The sequence below is a fragment of the Haematobia irritans genome, chromosome 2 (genome assembly GCF_050003625.1).
Source record: "Haematobia irritans isolate KBUSLIRL chromosome 2, ASM5000362v1, whole genome shotgun sequence".
NCBI classification, from domain to species: Eukaryota; Metazoa; Arthropoda; class Insecta; order Diptera; family Muscidae; genus Haematobia; species Haematobia irritans.
Genome location: NC_134398.1, coordinates 74,628,850 through 74,653,348, shown reverse-complemented (window position 1 = coordinate 74,653,348; position 24,499 = coordinate 74,628,850). Strand labels below are relative to the sequence as shown.

Genomic DNA, 24,499 nt, shown 5'->3' with positions numbered 1-24,499 from the left:
ATTTTTGGTTTTAATCCCCACTTTTTCCCTATTGCCTTTTTGCACGAGTACAAAGCTACCGTGGCTTTTCTCGCCCTCTCTTCAATATTAAGCCCAAAATTCAGCTTCCTGTTCAAAAAACGCCAAGGTATTTTGCACAAAGGGAATTTCAGTACCCCTTAGGGAAATGGGCCTAACCGTGGGAGATCTTTGCAGTACATGACTAGTTCTGTCTTTGCTGGATTTATACCAAGATCATTATCTTTCGCCCATTTCTCAGTCATCCGGAGCGCTCTCTATAATATCTCTTATTGTGGATGGGAATTTTCCCCTGACTGCTAGCGCCACATCATCTGCGTATACCACCACTTTTATCCTTTCTTTTTCTAGGGAAACCAGAAGGATGTTTATAGCAACATTCCAAAGAAGAGGTGATAGAACTCCTCCTGAGGAGTGCCTCTGTTCACATACCTTTGTATGTTTGTTTGCCCTAGTGTGGCTGAAATACGTCTCTTTATTAGAAGTTCGTCTAACAGCCTAAGTATACCTGGATCAACATTCAGAGTTGTCAGCCCATTTAATATCGAGCTCGGATGGACATTATTGAACGGCCCTTCGATGTCTAGAAACGCCACTATTGTGTATTCTTTGACAGATAGTGAGCTTTCAATAAAGCTGACTAGTTAATGCAATGCGGTCTCAGTAGACCTGCCCTTCGAGTATGCATGCTGTTGTTTCGAAAGCAAACTTGAATCCACGCTAGTTCTAAGATACATGTCTATCATCCTCTCCAGGGTCTTAAGTAGGAATGAGGATAATCTGATTGGTCGGAAATCCTTCGCACTCGAGTGAGATGCTTTTCCTGCTTTAGGTATGAGGACGACTTTTGTTTCCACAGCAATAGCTCGCGCAACCGACCACAGCAATTGATTTTGTTCATTGATTTTGTCTCTCCAGGAGGCCTTAAAAGAAAGTCAGGATGAGGTACAGAAATTGCGAAGGGATTTCATGGCACTAAGTAGTCAGATTCAGGGTCAAAGCAATCACAATATAGCTTCGAATAGAGAGGTACATGCTCCCCAAAGAGTGGACTCTAATTCATCTAATAAACGCATTCGTCTACAGGAATGGAAAATTATGTTTGATGGGAGCACTCCTATATCTGATTTTCTTTTCAAGGTCGAAAGACTGTGCCAACAAATGAGTTGTTCATACGATAATTTAATGGCAAATTTTCATGTTTTGTTGAGTGGTAAAGCGGAGAGCTGGTATTGGTATTTCATTCGGCAAAATCCCAGCGCTACTTTCGAGTCCTTGAAATATTCAATTACTAAGGAATTCGGGAATCTTGAAAGTGACCACGACATTACGCTAAGAATTCCACTTCGCAAACAACATAAAAAAGAATCATATGATGATTTCCATAGTATGAATTCAAGGCTTAGTAAACCCTTTACCGAAAAAACCTTAATAGAAATTTTGAAACGCAATTTGAACGTGAACTTGAAATTCATGCTATTTAATTCAAATCCGAGTTCTTTGGATGAGTTAAGGGATATGGCACGTAAAGGGGAAGAGTTGTTACGTGATAACAGGAATCATCCACTGAAATTTGTCCCCTGGTGGATAAATGAGATTCAGGTCGATGATAGTAATTCAGAGGCGGACAATACAGCGGATGTAGAAGATCCTCAGGTCGATGCATTACAGATTCCAGCCCGTAAGGTAGACTATTCCAGAATCCAATGTTGGAACTGCCTATCTTACGGCCATTCATACATTTATTGCACTGATGAGGTCAGACAATTATTCTTTTATAAATGTGGATTTAGGGGCACGACTACTTCCAAGTGTCCTAATAAGCATCAGGGAAACTCGAGTGGGAGCGAGAAAAAACCGGCTCTTCTCGTGCACTCCCACCAAGTCCGGCATAAGTATAGACTCGAATGTAGATATGAACCCATTTCAATCCTCCATAGTTACACGAGATACATTGTTAGTACCACCTAGTATTTATCAGGGATCAGTTACGGAGGATGTGAATGTTTCGAAAGGAGATGGATGTGTAAGCATTCAGAGTTTGTATAACGACAATGTAAACGTTACTTCGAATAAGATTTTAAAGTGTAGAAGAAGATTTAAGTTACGGAAACTATTTAGAAAAAGGATAGAATCTACCATCATATGTGGATGATAGTCGTCCTTTTGCAAGGATAACCATTTTGGGCACATCTTTTCTAGGCTTGTTGGATTCAGGAGCGAACGCCTCGGTTCTGGGCAAGAATTGTATGTCGTTTGTTAATGAACACAACTTGCAAATGAAAAAGTTCATCCATATCCATAGCAAACGGGGTTAGAGAAAATGTGGTTGGGTTTTGTTCACTCCCCGTAATTTACAAAAATGTTACAAAAGATATTGTCTTTTATTTAGTTCCCGGTTTGTGTCAGGAGGTCTTTTTGGGCGTAGATTTTTGGCGGGAGTTTGCAATGGCTCCACAAATTATACCCTCTCTGCCAGAGATTGTCACGGATGTGCCAGAAAGCGACTTTAAGTTCCTCATGTTAACACCGCAACAGCAGCTCGAACTAGATAAAGCAGTTCTAGAATTCCCCTCATTTGAGAGGAATGGTTTGGGCTGCACAGATATTCTAGAACACCACATCGATACAGGGGATGCCCCCCCCCCCAATTAAGGCGAAACATTACCCTCTTTCTCCACCACGACAAGCTGAGGCATTTGCCGAAGTTGATCGCCTTTCGGCAATGGGGTTAATAGAGGAGTCAAACTCTCCATGGTGTTCTCCGGAAGTGCTTGTGAGAAAACCAGGAAAGATAAGGTTCTGTATCGATTCGAGGCGTTTAAACGCGGTTACGAAAAAGGACTCATATCCATTGCCGCATATTAATGGTGTATTTAGCAGGTTGAAAATACCTTTTTTATTAGCGGTATTGATTTGAAGGATGCTTTCCTTCAAATTCGTTTGTCGCAAGCTTCGAAGGAAAATACCGCTTTTGTTATACCAGGTAGGCCATTGTACCATTATAAATTCATGCCATTTGGTCTATGTAACGGTCCTCAAACCATGAGTAGACTAATGGACAAGGTAATTCCGTCTAGGCTCCGCGATAGAGTATTTGTATACTTGGATGACCTATTGGTGTGCACTTCTAACTTCGAGGATCATATTGCCGTTTTGAGAGGTTGCTAAATGCCTCCGTGAGGCAAAACTTACAATAAGTGTTACAAAAAGCAAGTTCTGCCAGCGGGAAATCAAATACCTTGGTTACATAGTTGGCAATGGGCGTTTAAAAGTGGACCCTTCGAAAGTAGAAAGTATTACTCAGTTTCCATTACCAAAATCTCCTGGACAAGTCAGAAGATTCATTGGTATGGCCAACTGGTATAGGGGCTTTGTTCAAAATTTTGCGAATTTGAGCGGTCCTTTAACGGATTGTCTTCAGAAGTCTAATAGGCCATTCAAGTTATCTGAGAGCTCTAAAATAGCGTTCGAGGCTTTAAAACGTGCCCTTTCTTCAGCACCTGTTCTTTCTGAACCTGACTTTTCGAGGGAATTTGTGATACAGTGTGACGCGTCAAGGATAGGTGCAGTGGGGGGTTTTACTACAATTTGACAGCGAGGGACGAGAACACCCAATTGCCTTCGTATCCCAAAAGCTTACAGACAAAAAAATTCACGAAAATTTTTCCAATTAAAATTTTAATTGAGTTTTAAAAAATATTCAATTAAAAATTTAATTGATTCAACAAATTTTTTAATTGAAACAAAAATCAATCACAAAAATAATAGTATCAATTAATTTTTTAATTGGATCAATTAACTTTTTAATTGACCCTCAATTAATTTTTTAATTGATACTATCATTTCTGTGATTGAAGACATTTCAATTAAAAATTAATTGGATCGTGATTGAATCAGAAAAAAATTTTTTGTGTGTAAGAAGGCACAACAAAACTATACTGTTACTGAGCAAGAATGATTAGCAGCTGTCGTGTCTGTTGAAAGGTTTCGCCCCTACATTGAAGGTTTGCCGTTCCGTATTATTACGGATCATGCTAGCCTACGTTGGCTGATGAACCAAAGGGATCTATCAGGACGATTAGCTAGGTGGAGCTTAAAGCTCCAAAGATATGATTTCCAAATCGAGCACCGGAAAGGTTCCCTGAATATCGCGCCTGATACCTTATCCCGCTTCGATGTTGACGAATTGTCTTTTGTTAATTTTGGGTGTGATGGCATTGATGTAAATAGTCAACATTTCTCCAATCAAGAGTATTCTACCCTCAAGAAGGAGAATAATGACAAATTACCAGATCTCCGCATTATGGGTAACCTCGTATTTAAAAGAGTGAAGTACAGACAAGGCTTAGACAATGAGGAGCATGGACTATGGAGACTGTGGATACCTTCCACGTTGACTGATGGTTTGATCAAGTCAATGCATGATGTTATCTCGTGTCATGGAGGGTTTTCGAAAACTTTGTCCAGAATAAGAGAAAAGTACTTTTGGCCTTCGATGACAAAGATCTCAGGGCCTATATAAGTAAATATGAAGTCTGTAAGATGGTAAAGTCCACAAACATAGTGTCTAGACCTACTATGGGTGGACAATTGTGATTTCTTGGCACAAGAAATCACAATACAACATGCTCGAAACGGGGTAATTCATATATTTTCATTTGCTTAGATCACTTGACGAAATTTGTGCTTTTGAAACCACTTCGGGCAGCGAATACGGCGAATGTAGTTCTTTTCATGCAGACCGAATTATTTCCGACCTTCGGTGTATCACATAGTGATAATGGTAAACAATTCACATCCAATGACATGATGGATTTCTTTCGAACCTATGGGATTGTGCACATCAGAACTGGACTCTATTCACCACAATCTAACTCATCAGAAAGGGTGAAAAGAGAGATAACCAAACTAAGGTGTTTTCTGGATGGGAAGAAGGACCATTCTGACTGGGACAAGTACTTGCCTCAGATCCTTTCCATTTTGAGAAGTGACTATCACAGCTCGCTAAATTGTTCGCCATATTTTGCCCTTTTTGGCCAAAATATGTGCCAACATGGACCGGCTTATGGAGTCTTGGAGAAACTTAACTCACTCAATTATGACCAATTTGAAGTGACAACAAATTCTGACAAACTCCAACAGATTCTCGAGAAGTTGAAGGATAATATGGATAAGGCCTATGAAAGATGCTCTAAGATATATAATTTAACATCCCGCAATATTGAATTTAGGGAGGGTCAGACCGTATTTCGCAAGAACCACATGCTAAGAAATATGTCTAAAACAATTAATTCAAAATTTCTGCCGAAATGTCTAAAATGTAGAATTCGAAGGCGAGTTGGAAATTCAATGTATGAGATAGAAGATATGGAGGGAAACCTTGTAGGTAAATTTCATGCATCCGATTTGAAGAAATAGGACTATTTGCTTTAAGCCCGGCTATTCGTGGGTCGGTGCTGGCTCGTCTGTCGTACTTTCGTTAACTTATGTCTACGATTTCCTTTCAACTCGTGCGAAGACAATTTTGAAGAAAACGTGAGCCGCAAATCGAATCTAAAATTAATTGGAATAATCACTTGTGATATTTATAATAATCAGAAGAATAAGAAAAGACTTTTGTGATTCGGGACCATTTGAAATATTATCTTAGAAAATTCTTATCCCAATTATTAAAATTGTAAATTATTACCAAAAATTCTACGAAACGTGAACTTCTGGAAATATATTAAAATATTAATTTTTCATTTGAATATTATTGCTCCAAAAGAAAAGAAAACAACATTGAGCCAAAGGAGCGACTGTTTAAGAAGTTAAATAATACTGTCGACTATTAAATTATTAAATCGAAATTAAATTATAGGCTCAATGTTTGACCAATTTTACATTACATGGATTTCTTTTGGTACAAGAACAACAGGCCCATTGATGAAATCTGTATTCATGAATGGGAGAGAATTCATTCATAAGCTGCATTAGAAGATTCTAATATATCGAACAACAATTACTCATTGATTAACAGTATCATTTTCATTCATGACCATCACCAGAGGAGTCATCGAAGAAATAATTAACCAACAACAACACGACAGTAACCAGCTGAGGAATTTCATTTATAGCATACCTAATAAGATAAACTGATCTGAGAGTTCCAAACTTAAGAGAGGATTAATGTGTTTCATTTTGTTATATTGTACAATTACACAAATGCTGGATAACTTAATTAAATCGATGAATGAGCAAAGTAAAGGTGAAAAGTAGAAAACAAAACCAACAGAAAACCAGTAAGGAAAGTCTAAAGTCGGGCGGGGCCGACTATATTATACCCTGCACCACTTTGTAGATCTAAATTTTCGATACTATATCACATCCGTCAAATGTGTTGGGGGCTGTCCCAAATACATACATTTAAATATCACTCGATCTGGAAGAATTTGATAGACTTCTACAAAATCTATAGACTCAAAATTTAAGTCGGCTAATGCACTAGGGTGGAACACAATGTTAGTAAAAAAAATATGGGAAACGTTTAAATCTGAAGCAATTTTAAGGAAACTTCGAAAAAGTTTATTTATGATTTATCGCTCGATATATATGTATTAGAAGTTTAGGAAAATTAGATTAATTTTTACAACTTTTCGACTAAGCAGTGGCGATTTTACAAGGAAAATGTTGGTATTTTGACCATTTTTGTCGAAATCAGAAAAACATATATATGGGAGCTATATCTAAATCTGAACCGATTTCAACCAAATTTGGCACGCATAGCAACAATGCTAATTCTACTACCTGTAAAAAATTTCAACTAAATCGGAGTTAAAAATTGGCCTCTGTGGACATATGAGTGTAAATCGGGCGAACGATATATATGGAAGCTATATCTAAATATCAATCGATTTCAAGCAAATTTGGCACGCATAGTTACAACGCTAATTCTACTCCCTGTGCAAAATTTCAACTAAATCGGAGCAAAAAATTGGCCTCTGTGGGCAAATGAGTGTAAATCGGGCGAAAGCTATATATGGGAGCTATATCTAAATCTGAACCGATTTGGCTGATATTTTGCAAGTTTTTCGAGACTCATAAAATATTCGGATGTACGGAATTTGAGGAAGATCGGTTGATATACACGCCAATTATGACCAGATCGGTGAAAAATATATACGGCAGCTATATCTAAATCTGAACCGATTTTTTCCAAAATCAATAGGGATCGCCTTTGAGCCGAAACAGGACCCTATACCAAATTTTAGGACAATCGGACTAAAACTGCGAGCTGTACTTTGCACACAAAAATACATCAACAGACAGACAGACAGACAGACAGACAGACGGACAGACAGACGGGCAGACAGACGGACAGACAGACAGACGGACATCGCTAAATCGACTCAGAATTTAATTCTAAGCCGATCCGTATACTAAACGGTTGGTCTATGATTACTCCTTCTTGGCGTTACATACAAATGCACAAACTTATTATACCCTGTACCACAGTAGTGGTGAAGGGTATAAAAAACCATTCTAACACAACCCGTATTATTGCAAATTTGCCATTTTTTTTTTGTTTTGTTCCATGTTTTTTCCAAAATTCCACAGGTTTCATTATGACTCGCTGGAGTGGCCATTGCAATGACCGTCATTATCACCTAAAATTGTAAGTACAACAAACACAGAAAAAAAGGGGCAAAGAAACTTAATTCTGTCATTTAATTTTTATACCCACCACCATAGAATGGTGACGGGAGTATAATAAGTTTGTCATTCCGTTTGTAGCACATCGAAATATCGATTTCCGACTATATAAAGTATATATATTCTTGATCGGGGAGAAATTCTAAGACGATATATCTGTTGTAATCACGCTACAGTCTTCAATAATGAAGCAATCGTGCTGAAATTTAGCACAAACTCGTCTTTTGTCTGCAGGCAGGCCAAGTTTGAAGATGGGCTATATCGGACTTCCCGATTTGGGGTCTTCGGCTTATAGAAATCGTAGTTTTTATCCAATTTGCCTGAAATTTGAAATCTAGAGGTATTTTATGACCATAAAGAGATGTGCCAAAAATGGTGAGTATCGGTCCATGTTTTGGTGTAGCCCCCATGTAGACCGATCTCCCGATTTGGGGTCTTGGGCTTATAGAAACCGTAGTTTTTATCCAATTTGTCTGGTGTATCGTGATATAATTTAATTAGTTCTAATTGTTCCGGATTACTTATAATTTTTCGAGGTTTTTCATATAATAAAATATTGACGTCATAATTCTCCAAATAATTATTCATTTTTTCTTTAAATTTCTCTAGGGTTACCATTTTAAATATTTCGTCACCTTTTTCTAGTGGGAATGTTTTAATATTCATTCTGCTTAACTCAGATGATAGCTTCTCCCAAAGATTACCTAAGTAATAGGGATTATCACTACATCTTATGGCCAATTCGTTCACCAGCGATTTCTTAACTTTTTCATCTATTTCCTGAGGTGTCATCGATTTTAATGTATCGGAGTCTATCTTTATACGCGATAATGCATCCGCGTTTGTATTATTCGTTCCTTTCTTATATACGATTTCAAAATCATAATCTGATAGTTCAAGTCTAATTCGAGTTAATTTGGAACTGGGGTTCTTGTGAGTAAACAAAGAAACTAAAGGACGATGGTCTGTAACCACAATAAATTTTCTACCATATAAATATGGATGGAAAAATTGGATTCCCCAATGGATTCCTAATAGTTCCTTTTCTATGACGGGTATGTTCTTCTCATATTTATTAAGACTACGGCTTGCGTAAGAAATTGGCCTATCCTCACCTATTTCGCCTTGAGACAATATAGCACCTAACGCCCTAAATCTGAATATTGCAAAATCGGTGGAGTTACCAACTTAGTCTTAAGTGTTTCGAAAGCTTCCTGACATTGTTGTGTTCATTAAAATTTCTTAATCCTATTCAACAATGCATTCAAACACGACATAACAGCTTTTCTGTTAAAATCCTCAATGAAATATAGAAGTTTCACCATTATTTGAGAAAAAACTCCTTTCCTAAAATTCCATTCAACAGTTACATTTTATCCAAGAATAATGCCATCAAAAGTAGGTTTTTACGAAATGTAGATCAAGCATGTTAAATTTTTTAATATAGTTTTCAAATCATCTTCATTTTTCTGTTTCAAACAAGTTACTAGCCAAAAAATTCAAGCTATGAGAGTTACTTTATGCAAATTGTATTAATCGATGTTAAGTGCAGTTTACAAAAAAAAAATCAACTTCCTTACTACAGGATAAGTTTGAGTCATAAAAGCATATTTGATTTTACAATTTATTTAAAGATTTAATTGGATTAAATATTATTCCATTTTAATTATTTAAAACAGTATTATACTTATTTCTATATATATATATTTTTTGTAGGTATTTCTTTTTTTGTAATAAAAATTTTTATTATTTTTTATTAATAATCGGTTATATGTTTGTTACATTTTTTTTGATTGTTTAACTATTTTTAAGACTACTTGCTATGTTGTTGGGGAATGGTAAACGATGAAATTCATTCCATTGCCGTCTTTTTCGGTATATCTTGTGATGTCGCCCAAAGTTTCAAATTCATACATCATACGTGGCAATTCTCGTAATAGTTGATTTTCTTTTTTTAATCGTTCTCGTTCCATTTCAATAGGGACAGATCGTATTTGCGCACAATATAGTTTAAGGAGACATAAGGTCCAAATGCTAGTACAAAATTTGAGGAAAGTGAATTCATTAAAAGATTGGAAAATATAAGGGCAGACCAAGGTGTGTTCAAAAGGTGAAAAATCTAGACAGAAAATCGACATTTTGATTGACCAGCAAGGACACAGGATGGAATCTGATAAGGGTAAAGGAGATACTCTTGCAGAGGAATTTGCTGAGATTCAGACCAGAGTGGCCGATATTTCCAATAATGAAACACCAATGATTGATGAGAGACCCAGACTGGGAAATATGACCGTATTTGGAGAAAACTTTATGACCGATGGTACGATGATTGGAAATTCCATTCAAACACCGATCAGACTTATAAAGCCAAACGAAGTAGGTGCTCTATTACGATATTTGAATACAAAGAAGAGCTCTGGAGACGATGGAATTCCCAATTATATACTAAGGAGAACGGATCATATATCCTGGAATTTTCTATGCAGACTACTAAATCACTGCTTGAATATTAAATATTTCCCCAAGAGCTGGAAAAGATCGAAAGTGGTACCGATCTTGAAACCTGGAAGGGCTTCAAAGGAACCCATCAGTTATAGGCCAATTTCACTTTTATCATGTGTGGGTAAATTATTCGAAATTTTCATACTGGAGAGAATAAATGATAAAATAGAGGAGGCGAATATCCTAACAGATTTCCAATACAGGTTTTTAAAGGACTAAATGAGAGAAGCGCAACCATAGCGATTAGTTTGGACTTTCAGAAAGCGTTCGACACTGTTTTGCAAGGTGGTATTGTATTAAAAATGAGACATTTCGGATTTGGGAATCAACTAGCTGAAATGGTAGAAAATTATCTTAAAGGCAGATCATTCACAATCAACCTGGATGGAACGAGATCTGAGACACAAATAGTCAGAGTAGAGGTGCCACAAGGTACATAAAAGGATTAAAGAAAAAATATATAAAAACGCCAGAAAATATATCCCAAATATTTTGATAAATTGAACACCTGTAAAGCCTAATGAAGAAATGAGATACTTAGAAGTAGAATTCCAACAAAACATGACATTCACAGGACATGGGAAGAAAATACTGGCAAAGGCAGCAAACGTTTTTAGGACATATCAACATGTCCTACGAAGAAGAGAAGACTTGTCCAAGAAAGTTCGCTTGGCAATATACAGACAAATAGTGAGACTGGTGATTGCCTATGCCTTCCCAATATGGTATACGATCTCATCACACCAAATGGAACTTATGGGTATATAAAAACCCGAGTTGCTAATTAATATATGATAAAGTAAATATGCAACGCATTGATCGCTGCATGATAGACGTTGCAATTGGCCACCTAATAAAATGTAGATCTCACCCTAATCATATAGTTAGGGAATTTTGCTTAGAAAATAATTAAAAAAAAAATAATTAATAATTTATAACATATTTAGAAAAAAAAAAACAAAATAAATAATAATTTATGGACATTAGACAAATATCTAAAGTCAATGTGTCTGACACACCTTAGCGAGGAGGGTATAATGGTTGACTCGGATGAAAAATTTATACTTTACCACAGACGATTTAAAAGGAAGGATTTTACCTCATTGGTATACAACATGGCACAATGAGCCATATATTGTAAATAATGTAAATAGATATGTTGAATTAGTATTTTATTTTATTTTTACTTCTTATTTTATTTTTATTAGATATAGATGGATTGATTTTAATTTTATTTTGTACATAATTTCTGTAAATACTATATTTTTTAGTTTGTAGATTAAGTATAGCACATAAAACAAAACGAGAGATTCTCCGAGTTTTTCCCTTTTTACGGAGATAATATAGAGAGATTGACATTGGTCTAAATATATATAAAATATAGAGACATAAATGGGCTGGCCTTACCAAACGTTTATATAAAAATGAAAAATAAAATATATATCTAGATATGTATAATTATACGTTAGATGTAAAACTTTAAATGATTGATTTAATCAAAATGTACGTATATAAGGACATGGAAAATAAAATGAATCTGAATCGGCCATACAATTAATACCGTTTTGACAGTGTTTGTGTGCATACCTCGTGAAGTGAAATAATAAGTGAGAAATGGCTCGTGCTAAGTGGTAAATGTAGCAAAGAAGGATATTGAGTAAATTTTTCACAAGTGGACTATTAAGGAACTTATTCATACCAGACACAGTGCTGCAGTGTCTGAATTTTAATTCAGTGAAATTGAGAAAATTTTTCTCTAAGAGTATCGAAAAAATTTTTCTCAGTGTATCGGAAATTTTTTTCACAGTGTGCTGTAAATTTTTTCTCAGTGTATCGAATTTTTTTCTCAGTGTACCGAAAACATTTGTTTCAGTGTACCAAACATTTTTTTCAGTGTACCGAAAATTTTTGCTCGAGTGTAAGGCCGAATTTTGCTCGAGTGTAAGAGTTGATTCCTTTTCCTCCGCATCATGACAGCTCATACAATAGTCATTATACTTCGCGCCTATAGTTTTTGCAGAATCGCCTATCAGGCAGCGACCCGTTATAGCAGATATCAGGAGTGATGTCTGGCGTCTCGAGAACACTAGCATATCTAGTGTGCGGTTTAAGTTTAAATGGGGCCATATTTGCTTGGTGTCGTTACAACCCTTGCAATTCTCCGATCGAACATTTGCCATCATGACAGCCTTCTCACGCAGTAAGAGCTTGCAGGTAGCCAGAGGCATACCAACAGATACTAGTTCCCCTGGAATATGTAAGGTAGTCCCTAGCCTTGCTAGCTCATCTGCTTCGCAGTTCCCCGGTATGTTCCTATGGCCAGGCACCCATATTAGGTGAATATTGTGCTGCTCAGCCATCTCATTGAGAGATTTGCGGCAGTCGATGGCCGTTTTCGAGTTGCAGGTTGACTGTCTGAGTATATATTAATGCCAATATTGCTTGGAGAATTACTTCTTAGCCAATTCACCACATCTCTTATTGCTAATATTTCAGCCTGATAAACACTACAGCGATAAGGTAATTTTTTCGTTATTCGAAGTTGCAGATCTTTAGAATATACTACGAAACCCACTTGTCCATCCAATTTGGAGCCATCAGTGTAGAAATCTATATATCTTTTATTCCCCGATGTCCGTGTACACCACGCCTCACTGTTGGGAATTAGAGTCTCCAACTTTTTGTCGAAAAGTGGTCTCGCCAAAGTGTAATCCACTACGTTAGGCACATCTGGCATTATTTTGAGGACCGAACTGCGACCGTAACTTTTTCCGACCACAGCGATAGCTCGCGCAACCGCACAGCCGTTGTTGCAGCTGACTGTTTGGCCAAAATGTCTAAAGGCAGTAGATGCAGTATGACATTAAGGGAATTTGTTCCTTATTAAAATTAGTAAAACTACGAGACCGACAATCGTTGTGTTCAATTCAAATTTTATTTAGAGATAAAAAAATTGTCTGTATATGAAAACAAAATTCAAATTCAAATCAAAGAACTAATGATGTAAATTAAATAAGTGAATGTAAAGTAGTTTCAACAAAGTGTTTGTTCAACACTCCTCCTCATTCACTTTTAAGTTACATTTTTGGCAAAGATCTGCATGTTTAGATGGATTTAAAGGTTTTGTTAAAATGTCTGCAATCATTTCATCCGTAGGACAATAACTGCACGAAATAATTTCTTTCTTGATGAGGTCCTTTACAAGTTTGTACTTGGTGTCCATATGCTTTGTATTTAAAGGAAAATTGGTCATCATTAGCTAATCGTAAACAGCTTTGGTTATCGTTCAAAATTGGTGTGGGTTCATCTTGTGATTGCTCAAAATCTTACAATATTTGCTTTTGCTTCCTTAGCTAAAATACTTACTGCAGCTGATACATCGGGTATTGTATTTACGGATACGTATAGCAGGTGTCCAATTAGTTTTCTATATTTAAAATTCGTTTCTAAGGGCATAGACTTTTCTCCTCCCTTTCTGTAGCCTATATCCATTGGACTTTTTACTAGTTTGCAGTTACTTAAAGTATATTATTCCGCAATTCCTTCTATATAATTCTTTTGTCCGAGTTGAAAATTTCCGCTTTTATCTCTATAAATCTCAATTCCAAAATAGTGTTTAATATCACCCATATTAGAGATAGCAAACTGTTTCTGCAAAAAGTACGTTATATGTTCTGTCTGTTGAACGCTTTTACAAGCAATTATAATGTCGTCCACATATATAAGTATGAAACAAACATTTCCTTTTATTTCTCCAGAGTATAAACATAAATCATTCTTACTCTGTTTAATGCCTAGTTCTTGAAGTACCTCGTGTAGAACGGAGTTCCACATCCTAGCGGCTTGTTTCAACCCATAAATACTTTTTTTAATAAACACACCAAATTATCATTTTCGAATCCAGGTGGTTGTTGCATGTATAAGGTTTCCGATAACGTACCGTTTAGAAATGCTGTTTTGAAATCGAGGTGATTAACAATAAAATTATTCTTTCCTATGAGTAGCAACTTGTGCAAATACCTCGTCGTAGTCAATGCCATACTTCTGCGAGAATCCTTGAGCTACTAGTCGGGCTTTGAAATGACATATATCACCATCCTCATTTCGTTTCAATTTGAAAACCCAATTGCTTCCAATAGCAGTTCGTCCTTCTGGGAGTGTTGTAAGTTCCCATGTTTTATTGTGGTTCATTGACTCTATTTCTTCTTGCATTGCCTTTAACCATAGCATTTTTCATCACTTTTCATAGCTTCTTTATACGTTTTCGGTTCTTTGATTTCGTTCGCTAACCAAACTTCGTCGACCAGTCTTTTTGCTGCTACGCCTTTGTTGCTTCTTGAAGATATTCTTGTACCGATTTTATTACATGATGTATTGCCTGATACGTCTTTTTTTGTGTGTGTTACGTAATCTCTTGATTTATTGATTGCACTTTGGTGCGAAATATTTGAGTCTAATTTCTCCTCCTCAATCAATAATTCGTTATGTGACTTCTTTTTATTAGATAGTATCGTTAGTGAAACTTCATTCATGTCGTTACTTCTTAAATCGGTAAAGATTACATCACGACTTACAGTTACTTTTAGAGTCAGCGGATTGTACCATCGAAATGCCTTTGACTTATCATCATAACCGATGAATATCATTTTTGTAGCTTTCTTATCAAACTTTCGCCTTTTCTCCGCTTGAATTTGTACAAAACATTTCGACCCAAAAATATGAAAATTTTCTAGATTTGGTTTCGTTTTATACCATAGTTCAAACGGCGTTAACTTTTTGGTTCTGGTAATGACACGATTTTGTATGTAATTTGCTGTAGAAACCGCTTCTCCCCAAAATGTATTTGGTAGATTTGCATCGATTAATAAGCACCTGGGCATTTCTATCAGCGTTCTGTTTTTACGTTCAGCTTTACCATTTAGTTGAGGAGAATAAGGAGCTGTTAGTTGATGTTCTATACCTTCTGATTCTAAGAAATTAGAAAAATGTTTGCCAACATACTCGCCTCCTCTGTCTATACGAATTTTCTTTGGTATACGTCCAAAACTTGTGCGACACCACGTTACAAAATCTTTAAATGTTTGCTCAACTTCCGATTATCGAGATATCAAACTTATTATAGTGAATCCTGAGTATCAATGAATGTTACTAAATACCGCTTTCCCGATGGCGTTACCGTTACCCCACCAACCAATGAAATTTCTTACTTTTACCAAAATTAAAAAGAAAATCCTTTGGGGAATTCTCTGAAATTTCCTTTTCTTCGACCGAATTAATTTTGTTGTCATTGAGCTTAACATGGAATCGGGTAGCACTCAGTGATAAGAGAGAAGTTCACCAATGTGGTATCACAATGGACTGAATAGTCTAAGTGAGCCTGATACATCGGGCTGCCACCTAACCTAACCTAGCATTGGGTTGTTTATTTTTCCAGCTTATATGCTTTTTGCAATTCTTCTTTTGATGTCCTGATTTCTTGCAAAAATAGCACACAATATTGGAGTTTGCAACTGCTTTCAGAATCACACCATTTCCACATTGCGTTGAATATACCCGCCTTTCATACTCTGCAATAACTTTTTGTTGTACCAAAGCGAAGGTTACCTCATCTTTCTACGAGATTCAAGCAATGTTATAAGAGTATCATATTCCTCAGGTAAGCTGCTCAATAGCATTGCCGCACTCCACTTATCGAATAAACTTTCCTCGCCAATGTCTCTCAATTTAGTAAAAAGGTCATTCATCTTGTTTATGTGTGACACTGCATCGTTTCCCTCTTCAAGTTTAAGACTACATATAGATCTCATTAAAAATACCTTATTTGCAAGCGTGTTTCTTTCATGGTATTCTTTAAGGGCGTTCCATGTATTCTTGGCTGCCTCCATATTCCTTATATGTCCAAGTTGGTCATCCATAACAAGCAAATCTTTTGTTCCTCTTGCTTCATCGTCTTTTGCATCCCATTCGTCAATCTGAACTTGATTAATGATTTCGCTGGATTGATTGCGTCAGATTATAGGACGAGATCCTTTTATAACCGCCTTCCACAAATTGTTCTTACGCAGGAGAAGTTCCATCTTAAATTTCCAATTTGCGAAGTTATGATTATTAAGTTTAGCAAATTTTGGTTTCGCATCCGCCATCTTTATTTTCCGTTTTCAAAAAAAAAAAAAAACAACCAAACAGTATCCTTTTCTTTAGTCCCTTTAATCCTTTATGGTATTCTTGAATCGTAGAATTTTCTCAAAAGGCCCATAATATATTGAAATTAGTAAAACTACGAGACCGACAATCGTTGTGTTCAATTCAAATTTGATTTAGAGATAAAAATTTGTCTGTATATGAAAACAAACTTCAAATTCAAATCAAAGAACTAATGATGTAAATTAAATAAGTGAGTGTAAAGTAGCTTCAACAAAGTGTTTGTTCAACATTCCTGTCTTGCTGAATGCAACTGAGATAAACAAGCACGTACGCACCATAGGCTGAACTTTGTCTAACTTTGTTGGCTGGTGAAGTGCCGGCCACCAGACTACAACACCATATAGCATTATAGGTCTAACCACTGCCGTGTATAGCCAATGCACAATTTTTGGTTTTAGTCCCCACGTTTTCCCTATTTCCTTTTTGCAGGCCCTTTCTTCAATATTAAGCTTAAAGTTCAGCTTCCTGTCCAAAATAACGCCAAGGTATTTTGCACACACGCCAAATGGAATTTCAATACCCCCTAAGGAAATGGGCATAACCATGGGAGTTTTGCGATCCTTGCAGTACATGACTAGTTCTGTCTTTGCAGGATTTACCCCAAGACCATTATCTTTCGCCCATTTCTCAGTCATCCGGAGGGCTCTCTGTATAATATCTCTAACTGTTGATGGGAATTTTCCCCTGACTGCTAGCGCCACATCATCTGCATATACCACCACTTTTATCCTTTCTTTTTCTAGGGAAAACCAGAAGGTTGTTTATAGCAACATTCCAAAGAAGAGGTGATAGAACTCCTCCTTGAGGAGTGCCTCTGTTCACATACCTTTGTATGTTTGGTTGTCCTAGTGTGGCTGAAATGCGTCTCTTCCTTAGAAGTTCGTCTAACAGCCTAAGTATACCTGGATCAACATTCAGAGTTGTCAATCCATTTAATATCGAGCTCGGATGGACGTTATTGAACGCCCCTTCGATGTCTAGAAACGCCACGATTGTGTATTCTTTGACAGATAGTGAGCTTTCAATAAAGCTGACTAGTTCATATAATGCGGTCTCAGTAGACCTGCCCTTCGAGTATGTATGCTGTTGTTTCGAGAGCAAACTTGAATCGACGCTAGTTCTAAGATAAATATCTATCATCCTCTCCAGAGTCTTAAGTAGGAATGATGATAAGCTGATTGGTCGGAAATCCTTCGCATTCGAGTGAAAGGCTTTTACCGCTTTAGGTATAAAAACGACTTTTGTTTCCCTCCACTTTCGTGGAATATATGCTAAGTTGATACATCCTATATATATCGCCGACAACCAGGGGATAATTCTGTCAGCCACCGCTTGTAACTCCGCCGGAGTAATTCCATCAGGTCCGGGGGATTTGAATGGTCCAAAGCTATTTAACGCCCATTTTATTCTAGATTCCGATACAATTCCCTCGATAGGAAACGACCGCTGAGCCACTTTTGCACCGCCAGAACATGGTCTGATTTCCAGGAAAATGTGTGTCCAATAGTACCTCCAACGTCTCCTCATTGAACGTTATCCAATTGCCCTCCAATGTTTTAATGAAACCTGGAGCGGAGTTCGTGGATTCTAGCACCTTCCGTAGTCTGGAAGCCTCGGACGTATTATCAATACTGCTGCAGTAATCATTCCAAGAGTTATGCTGAGCATTTCTCAATTCTCGCTTGTATCCTCTCAGATTCTTCTTGTAAGCGTCCCAATCCTCAGGGGCTCTGGTGGACTTTGCTTTGTTAAAGAGCTTCCTGCACGATTTCCTCATATTACCTAACTCCGTAGACCAACATGATGGTCGATTTTTCCCCCTTGGCTTCCCTATAGGGCATGCAGCTTTCAGTGAAATGTTGAAGGACTTATTAATCATCTGCACTGCATGTTCGATAGCTTGCACAGTGCTCATATTTGTCTCTGGTATTTCCGGTACCATCATATTGAACGATTCCCCATACCTAGTCCAATCAGCTTTCCGAACATTTGGCGGAAATATGGTCTTGGTGGTATGAACATCAAATTTGAAACTTATGTAGCGATGATCTGAGAAGCTGTATTCACTTAAAACCTGCCACTCAGATATCATTTCATTCAGTTCTTGCGAGGTCAAGGTGACGTCCAAAACCTCTTGCCTCTTTTTAGTGACAAAGGTTGGGGCATCTCTCTTATTGCAAACTACCAAATTAGTACGCAAAATAAAGTCTAGGAGTGGCTCTCCTCTTGTATTAATGTCACCACTTCCCCATATACTATGATGTTCATTTGCATCGCATCCCATAATGAGTTTTGTCTTTGTTTTCAATGACTCCTCAACTAAGGTCTCAACGGCTCATGGAGGCATCTCCCTGTCATGTCCCATATAGACCGAAGATACCCAGTATTTGCATTTGGCTATTTCTAAACTGACAATGACAGTGTCTGTATTGCACATTGAAGGAAGCAGAAACAAGTTGAGCTCGTTTTAGCAATTATACAGGCTCGATTTACAACATTACCAGTATACTGCAATAGTTTGAACCCCGGAGTACTTAATTCACATATCTTGTTTCTATAAACATATGGTTCTTGAATAAGAACTATATCTATGTCCCCTTTCATCAGGAGAACTTTTAAGGCAGCACATGCAGCCTTACAATGGTGAAGATTTAACTGGAGGATCCGTAGGACCATCGAGATTTTCAACAACCGTCACATCAGCCGTTTCAATCGAGTTATCAAAAATGTCCTCTTCAGAGACTTTCGCAATAACCATAGGTTCAACTTTGGTGAGTTTTTAGGCTGTAGAAACCTCCTCTCGCATACGGTGTCTATCCATATCTGCATCTTTGGCATCTCCCTTGACTTCGCAAGAGGATCCTCTTATCTTCAGTAAAATCTGCTAATAAAACGTCGCGACTTATGACAACGCGATTTGTTTCTGGATTATAACAGCGAAATGATTTAGAATTTTGCTCATAACCAAGAAAAATCATTTCCTTAGCTTTGTGATCCATCTTACGTCTTAAATGAGATGGTGTATGAACAAAACATTTTGAACCAAATACATGCATATTCTTCATTGATAGTTTATTTCCATACCAGAGTTCGTGGGGTGTAGCAAATTTTGATCTAGTGAAAACAACATTCTGAATATTATTAGCAATTTTTACAGTTTCTCCCCAAAATTTATTTGGAAGTTTCGCATCAATAAGTAAACATCTAGTCATCTCAATTAGGGTCCTATTTTTCCGTTCTGCTTTCCCATTTTGTTGAGGGGTGTGTGGAGCCGTAAACTGATTTTCTATTCCTTCTGATTTTAGAAATTCGCTGAAACTTTTGCTAATGTACTCACTTCCTCTATCAGAACGTAAAGCCTTAGGAACTCGACCAAACTTAGTGCGACATAAATTGACAAAATCTTTAAACATTGGCTCAACTTCAGATTTATGAGATATCAAACGTATGGTTGTGAAGCTGGAAAAATCATCTACGAATGTAACCAAATATATCTTCCCTGATGGTGTACCTTTTTGCATTGGACCACATACACAGTCTTACATAAGTTTATATACGGTTTAAGAAATTGTATTTTCTTTAATTATTAAAATATAATAAAATATGCATATATATGCTTTAGATTTTGTAAATTAATTTGAAAAACAAAGTATTTGTCCATTTTCAAGAATATGTTTTTAGTCTGGATTATAAACAACAACAAGAAACATGTTTAATTATAAGGTAAAAACCTCAAGGGTATGTAAACTTATGTGAGACTGTGTACATCCATATGAATTAAATCCAGTGGTGCACTTGACGTAGACACCGATTGTTTGGGAAATGGCAACCTTAGCACCATCGGTGCTAATCATTTCTATATCACCGCAACCAATTCCTTCTATAGCTATGGATTGTCCGTTAGCAACTTCTATAGAACTCTTGTAGGATTCATCCAAATTAAAAAAAAAATCTTTTCGCTAACTGCATGTCGCGTTGCCCCTGAATCGATCAACCAAGACCATTTTACGTTCTTACCAATTTAGAACAAAAATTCCTCGTGGGTTTCATGATCAAATTTTTCTTCTGCTACATTTATTTTGTTCGATCCATTTCCATTCTTAGCCTTCCAAGTTTTGTACTTATAACAATACTTCTTCTGATGTCCCGTCTTTTTACAAAAATAACACTCAAAACAACATCACCTGTAGCACCAGAAAATCTTGTTCGTCGTTCATATTCAGCTATTCCTCTTTGTTGAACTAAAGCAAAAGTAACTTCATCTTCCTTTCGGGACTCTAGAGAGGTTATAAGTGTGTCATATGTTTCTGGCAAATTACTCAGCAACATCGCTGCACTTCATTTATCTGATAGTGATTTTTTCACCAACATCGAGTAATTTGGTAAATAGTTCGTTCATTGTATTGATGTGAGCAATAGCGTTTCCATCTTCATTGAGCTTTAAGCTGCAAATAGATCGCATTAAATAGACCTTTTTGGTTAAGGTATTCTTTTCGTGGTAATTTTTTAGGGCATCCCAAGTCGCCTTGGCAGTTTTTAGATATGTCCCAATTGATCGTCCATAACCAACAAACCGATTGTTCCTGTAGCTTCATCGTCCTTGTACTCCCAGTTGTCAATTTCCGCTTTACTTTTTTAAAATATTGTTTTCAACAATAGGCGTTGGACGAACTCCTTCAATTACATGCTTCCATAATCCTTGTTTGCGCAGCAAAAGTTCTAATTTAAATTTCCATACCGCATAATTTTCTTTATTATGTTTTGCTATCTTTGGCTTAACATCCATCATTCTATAGATCTTGAAATTATTCTTTTGAAACTTAAAATTCCTTTAGAACCGTATAAATCTGAATTAAACGTGTATCCTTATTGAAGTTTTAGGGGCCCATAACCTCTTGGACAATTAATAAACCAGAACAATTTATTATTTTCTTTGGTATTTAATTCAGATTATTTTAATACTTCATTTGACAAGACAATTATATATACTAATAAAAAGAAAATTCCTTTTTTTCAAAAAGACAAAACAAACTACGTTAAAACTACTATGATTAAACTCAATTGAAAAATTCAAAGTGAATGTTCAGTATCCAACATGATGAAGTATTGATCGTAACAATTTGAAATTTTAAATTAACGGAAACTAATTTAAATAAAGTTAAATCTAGAAATATCAAATTCATAACACTACCTCCCGCTTAAGCCTATTCGTCCCGAACAGGCACAGAACCCGTTCCGTAAGGAGCCAAACGTTCCACACTGTACTGTACTACTAATAAGACTCCTTGTGCGAAATTTCAAGCAAATCTAAGCAAATTATTCTTTTGAAACTTAAAATTCCTTTAGAACCGTATAAATCTGAATTAAACGTGTATCCTTATTGAAGTTTTAGGGGCCCATAACCTCTTGGACAATTAATAAACCAGAACAATTTATTATTTTCTTTGGTATTTAATTCAGATTATTTTAATACTTCATTTGACAAGACAATTATATATACTAATAAAAAGAAAATTCCTTTTTTTCAAAAAGACAAAACAAACTACGTTAAAACTACTATGATTAAACTCAATTGAAAAATTCAAAGTGAATGTTCAGTATCCAACATGATGAAGTATTGATCGTAACAATTTGAAATTTTAAATTAACGGAAACTAATTTAAATAAAGTTAAATCTAGAAATATCAAATTCATAACACTACCTCCCGCTTAAGCCTATTCGTCCCGAACAGGCACAGAACCCGTTCCGTAAGGAGCCAAACGTTCCACACTGTACTGTACTACTAATAAGACTCCTTGTGCGAAATTTCAAGCAAATCTAAGTAAAACTCTGGCTTCTGGGTCCATAATACAGTAACATCGGATTTTGTATGGCCCAGAGTTTTACATAGATTTGTTTGAAATTTCGCACAAGGAGTCTTATTAGTAGTACAGTACAGTGTGGAACGTTTGGCTCCTTACGGAACGGGTTCTGTGCCTGTGCGGGACGAACAGGCTTAAGCGGGAAAAGGCTGATTCAAAATTTCTCCCTAGGTCTGTGTGGATCTCGGACGGCAGACCGTAGCGACATACCCAGTTCTTGTCGACTACAACCACAATCGTCTTCGTCTCTTGGTTTGTAATGACATAAACTTCTGAAGTAGTCCATGACCACAAGCACATATCGGTTTCCAGAATCACTTACTGGGAATGGGCCAGCAACGTCCATTGCTATTCTCTCAAATGGAGCGCCTGGTCTATACTCTTAACATACATATGACCTATACTTTTTCGTGTTGGACCTTTCGCCTTCATGCACTTCTCGCAATTGGCTACCCATTCAGCAATTGATTTTTGACATCCAACCCAGTAGAATCGTTGCTTCACTTTCTCGGCTTTTTTGGTTATTCCCAAGTGACCTCCACTAGGTCCATTGTGGAATTCCGTGAAAACATCTCTTATTTTTGAATCTGGTACGATGATTAAATTTCGGCTGCTCTTGCCATTTTCGCTTTCCCATTTACGGTGCATCCGGTATTATTATGGTATTAACTCTCACATCCCCTTAACATATGATATGCCACCGTTGATAAAAACTAATTGGTCTCATTTGTAGTTTATTTTCTGCACATAAAGCAACTATGCTAGTAAATTACAATATTTCTGGGAAATCAACCAATCTTTTTTTTCTTCAAATGATTTTGGCTCTTTAATTTCGCAAGCAGTCCATATTTCATCAATTAATTTTCTTGCTGCTACACCTTTGGACGCTCTAGATGACACTCGTTTAGTTTTCTCTGGAGGTGCTAATTCTCTTTCATTATTTCCCTCCAAGAGATTTTTTTGACAACTTCCATTTTCACTAACTGAATCCTCGTTTTCTGAATCTATTCGGTTTGCAGCATTGCTAGTTTCACAATTATTGATTGCAATATTGAGTCCTAACTCCTCCTCAATCAATAATTTCTTACTTGAAAAGTTGTTCGTTTTATATTCAAGAGGATTTTCAAGAGCATCTTCAGTAAAATCTGCTAATAAAACGTCGCGACTTATGACAACGCGATTTGTTTCTGGATTATAACAGCGAAATGATTTAGAATTTTGCTCATAACCAAGAAAAATCATTTCCTTAGCTTTGTGATCCATCTTACGTCTTAAATGAGATGGTGTATGAACAAAACGTTTTGAACCAAATACATGCATATTCTTCATTGACAGTTTATTTCCATACCAGAGTTCGTGGGGTGTAGCAAATTTTGATCTAGTGAAAACAACATTCTGAATATTATTAGCAATTGTTACAGTTTCTCCCCAAAATTTATTTGGAAGTTTCGCATCAATAAGTAAACATCTAGTCATCTCAATTAGGGTCCTATTTTTCCGTTCTGCTTTCCCATTTTGTTGAGGGGTGTGTGGAGCCGTAAACTGATTTTCTATTCCTTCTGATTTTAGAAATTCGCTGAAACTTTTGCTAATGTACTCACTTCCTCTATCAGAACGTAAAGCCTTAGGAACTCGACCAAACTTAGTGCGACATAAATTGACAAAATCTTTAAACATTGGCTCAACTTCAGATTTATGAGATATCAAACGTATGGTTGTGAAGCTGGAAAAATCATCTATGAATGTAACCAAATATATCTTCCCTGATGGTGTACCTTTTTGCATTGGACCACATACACAGTCTTACATAAGTTTACATACGGTTTAAGAAATTGTATTTTCTTTAATTATTAAAATATAATAAAATATGCATATATATGCTTTAGATTTTGTAAATTAATTTGAAAAACAAAGTATTTGTCCATTTTCAAGAATATGTTTTTAGTCTGGATTATAAACAACAACAAGAAACATGTTTAGTTATAAGGTAAAAACCTCAAGGGTATGTAAACTTATGTGAGACTGTGTACATCCATATGAATTAAATCCAGTGGTGCACTTGACGTAGACACCGATTGTTTGGGAAATGGCAACCTTAGCACCATCGGTGCTAATCATTTCTATATCACCGCAACCAATTCCTTCTATAGCTATGGATTGTCCGTTAGCAACTTCTATAGAACTCTTGTAGGATTCATCCAAATTAAAAAAAATCTTT

The 24,499-nt window shown here is 36.5% G+C and overlaps 1 long non-coding RNA gene across 1 annotated transcript in view; it reads left to right on the top strand.

The window, feature by feature from the left end:
* The window catches only part of LOC142225539 (uncharacterized), an 801,202-nt gene that overhangs the window by 646,229 nt on the left and 130,474 nt on the right, over nt 1–24,499 (top strand). The gene's annotated exons all lie outside the window — the stretch shown is intronic.